The sequence below is a fragment of the Sciurus vulgaris genome, assembly GCF_902686455.1.
Source record: "Sciurus vulgaris genome assembly, chromosome: 17".
Lineage (NCBI taxonomy): Eukaryota > Metazoa > Chordata > Mammalia > Rodentia > Sciuridae > Sciurus > Sciurus vulgaris.
Window position 1 is genome coordinate 7,419,989 of NC_136478.1, and position 4,201 is coordinate 7,424,189.

The 4,201-nt window shown below is 50.7% G+C and overlaps 1 long non-coding RNA gene across 1 annotated transcript; it reads left to right on the plus strand.

Moving 5' to 3' along the window:
• Positions 1 to 1,811: 1,811 nt before the first annotated feature.
• LOC306648852 lies at positions 1,812 to 3,867 on the plus strand. The gene is made up of 3 exons (XR_013760512.1): positions 1,812 to 1,930; positions 3,442 to 3,667; positions 3,804 to 3,867. It is a non-coding gene; the product is annotated as an uncharacterized lncRNA (long non-coding RNA).
• The last annotated feature ends 334 nt before the right edge of the window (positions 3,868 to 4,201 follow it).

A 4,201-nucleotide genomic window follows, 5' to 3' on the forward strand; every position in this document is an offset into this window, starting at 1 on the left:
TAGCACTAGGTTCTATCTTGAGTCTCAAATGCAACTACTTGTTGGCTTCCTCACTAGGGTATCTAACCCGCATCTCAAACACACCCCCTTAAAGTCGAAGCTCAGGTTCTGCATTCAGACTTGATCCTCCCTCGTTCTCACTCCTCTCAGGCAATGGTATTTTCATTTTCTCAGCTGTACGGGACAGGAAATTCTGTACTTCCTGTCTTCTTCACTCAGCCTTATCTATTCCATCTGCAAATTCTGTTAGTTCCTCTTGCCCCACCCAGTGGAGTATATGCCTCTTGAGGGTAAGGATCTCCCTTCGTTCAATTTCACCTCCAGGGTTTTGGATGATGCACACCACTTAGGTGTTCAAGAATGTCATGTGAATAGAAACCGAATGAGGATGTTTTCTATAGCCTGGGGGTCCCCACCTTTTCCCAGGGTCCATTCATTTGTTTCCTCCCAGTACCATATGGTTACTTCTATCATGGGTTAACTACTTGTAATTAGATCTTTATTATGCTTTTATTGTTTAATACATGTCTTTTCCATGTGGCAGAGGACCTCTAAGGTTAGATTTATGTCTTTCATGCTCATCTTATCCCCAGAAACTTGATAGGGAGCAATGTAGTCATTCATTCATTCAAAAAAATAATGTATAGAGCATTTGTTTCCAGATCTCTGAAAAACATTGTATCTCAGAGATTCATAAGACACATTGTCTGCCTAAAAAGATGTCCTATTCTACTGTCAGAGAAAATGATTGAAACAAATAATTACATATCCATCCATGACTGTATGTAAAACAGGGCATTTATATCCAAGTGCTAAGGAGCCCAGGAGGGGCACAGACTTGTGGGATCACTGGAAGATGTCACACAGGAAATGACAGAGGATATGGGGGATACGGGGCTTCGGATATAAGGACTGAATGGCATGTGTGGTCCAAGGGCATGGTGAGGTGAGAGGGGGCAAGGTCACCAAAGGAAAGGAGGCAGGCATCTCAGCAGGACACAGTGTCGCAGGAGCTGGAGGATTCTCAGGGGTATTGGGTTAACTTTCAACACAGCCACTGCAGAAAGACATGGCGTTTCCAGCATATTCTCTCTTTCTCCACAGGTACTCTCCAAGGCAAGTTATTCATCCTTACGTGATTTCTCCTGGGCTTCTACCCTCCAAGGCTTTGACAGGAGCCCTGGGAAGAGAAGTCCTCATGTCCAGGTGCATTATTGCAAACACACTGCAGTGCTCTCTGCTTGAGCTTGTCCTGAATCACGTCCTTTCTACAGACTCACTGGAGGAATGGCTGCTTTCCTGAATGCATGAATGGACGCAGCCCCACGAGTTTGAAGAATAAAGTGGCACAGTCAGGGACGGGCAGGGATGGCTACTGTTCTCCTCACAGATCTACAGAGTACGCCTGTTCAGATGTAGGAGGCTGGGCAGGATTGGAGGGGGAAGGACCCGGAGACAAAGATGCCGTATGAACATAGGGGGTGTCATTCCCCACCCTCACTCATCTGTGTGAGTCCTGTCTATGGTTGTCCAGGGGGCTGCAAAAGCCTACCTGGTGCCATTGCACAGATTATCTCAGGTGTGGAATTGCTCATTCATTGGAGGGGATGTAGGGAGGACGAATGACCAAGGCCAAGGTCAGCAGACAAGCTGGCTGGCTGGCTGGCCGCTTTGTGAGAGCTTCCTGTTTACCCTGAAGCGCTGTGATCGGTCATTGTCTTCCCCACTGCGTGCACTTCCCATCTCTCTGCACAAGAACATGGACAAAGGGAAAAATCAAAAACATACTGTCGGTGCTGACATGGCTGGAAGCAGCATGGAGATTCAGAAAGAGCAGAGGCCTGAGGAACTAGGAGGACTGCTGCGGACTCCATGACAGGTCTTGGGATTGTCCTTCAAGGTCTCCAAGCCTCAATCACTCACCTACCAGGTGAGAACCAAGAGGATTCCTACGTCACCGAAACTTTGTGGTGGCTAACGAAAAGCATATGCCAAGTGTTGGCACCATGCTTGCTTGGTACTACGTGAGCATGAAGAAAATGCTAATCGGAGCTCACTCTAGTATGTCTCCTGGGAAAGTGGAGCAGTTGCCGGGGAGGATGAGGAAGAGTTACAGGTGGAGGTGAGGCAGTTGGTGAATCAGCAGTGATGGAGGTAGAAGCCCCTCCCACGCAGAGTGGTGCTGGAGCTACAGCGGCAGCAGCAGGAGGAATTACCTGGAAAGGCGGCAGTGTTTGGACATGATGCATCTCCCTCAGGTGTGCTCACGCAGGAGCGTTCAGAGGGAAATGAGTGGATTGGGGAGCGGTAACTAAGCAGTCCATCCTGTCCAATGGCCAGACAGGGAGGTAACCGTGGGCAGGTGGGTGTGGTGGGAGGAGGTGGGTCCCTGGGGGCCTGCGCTGGAAGGGCTCATCCTCCCTCAGGTGATTCCCCTCCTCCCTCTCTCTCTCTCTCTGCTTCTCTGCCTTGCCCTTCCGCCATGATGTACTCCTCACCTGGCCCAGCACGAGGGACTGGGCAGTCTGTGGACTAAGACTCTGAAACCGTGAGCCCCAGACAATCTCTTTTTCCTCTAAGTAGAGCTCGCCTGATGCTTTGGTCCCCGTGTTGCCAAAGCTGACTGAACACAGGTAGTTGTCGGTGGTGGAAGGGTGGATGTGATGACAGTTGTAGCAATGGCAGCAGGAGGAGAGGGTGGGCTGGGAGGGGGGTGGGCCTTGAGAGGAGGGAGGAGGGATGGTGGTGGTTGTAGTATTAACAGTGGTAAGAGAAGTAGGAATCGCCGACGGCGATTCGAGCAGGAGAAGGCGTTGGAGTCTTGATACGGTGGCAATGCTGAGAGTTCCTGGAGCAAGAGGAAGAAGAGGAGGAGGAGGAGGAGGAGGAGGAGGAGGAGGAGGGCTGGCAGAGGGAGCTGGTGGTAGGAGTTAGAGTAATAGAAGCCTAAGCCAGTCCTAACCACGATCACCATTGCAACAATCATAGTAATAGTGATAGACTATTTTGGATAAATGTGCTTCTGGCCTATGTTCTAGAGATTTCCAAAACAGGGCACAGGGGAATAGGGATCCTTATATCCGGAGTCATCAGGGTCAAACATACCACTGGCATAAGCTCTGTTTTGGGGCTAGTTGTGCGGATCTTTGACATTAAGTTTCAAGAAACCAGACGGATGTGCCCTATGAAAGTTAAAGGACTTTCGAGAAGTTCTGTGAAATCATGCTGGGGCCCAGCGCACAGGGAGCAGCATGTCCTGAAGGTCATGCCAGCGTACTCCTGGGTGACACTGAATGCCCGTGCTCATTCCTCAGTCAGCACATTCATAGTTGAAGGGGAAGGAAGGAGGGCCTGGCAGTGGCTTTGTGCCACACCAGCTCTCCCCGGGCCTCACCTACTCCTTTGCAGGACACCAAGACAGAAGAGCTCGTTTCATTCCAGAAATGAGAAAACCCCGAAAGCCAACAGAAGAGGAATCACAGCGACATCGTACTGAAGTCTCAATGCAGCCGCCTCAGCCCATCCGGAGCTGAATGGATGCTTGTCACATCTCCACAGGGCGCCGAGGGACCGTGGAAGCCGCAGCTTCGCACACCAAGGCTCGGGGTGTGAAGGAGTTTGGCCACAGTCAGGCAGTGGTGCCAGGAGAGCTGGGATCTCAATCCAGGTCCGTCCTCTTCCCAGGGATCTGCCCGCATGGCTCCAGCCCTCCCCCTCCCTCTTCTGAGGTCCGTGCTAGGTTATCCGGAGTCTTAGCCCTTGGTTCTTCCCTCGCTAACTCTTGTGTTTTAATTTGTCTGCAGCTGGACTGTGGACCCCTCGAGAGGAGTCAGAGGGTTTTCTTTGTGGTCATACATGGCATCTTCATAAGAGAGCTCTGGTGCTCAGCTATCATGTGCTGGAAGTCGCCGCTGCGACACAGTTATTTGTACAAACAACCAGAGGAAACAAAAAAGAATTCCTGGACGTGTTTTTGAAGAAAGAAAGCAGACATTGAAGTGACATGGGGGTGGGTTTAGATTCTGTATCCTCAAAACTGCAGAAATTTAGATGCTTGGAAATAATCCGTGAGAGACACAGCTTGGTGCCTGGCAATTGGCAAGCGGCAGTTCTGGGCAGAGGAGGAGCTGAAGCCTCCGGGAGCTCAGCCATTTATGAGCAGTGGGGTGGGTAGGCTCTTTACCACACAGTGCCTCAGTTT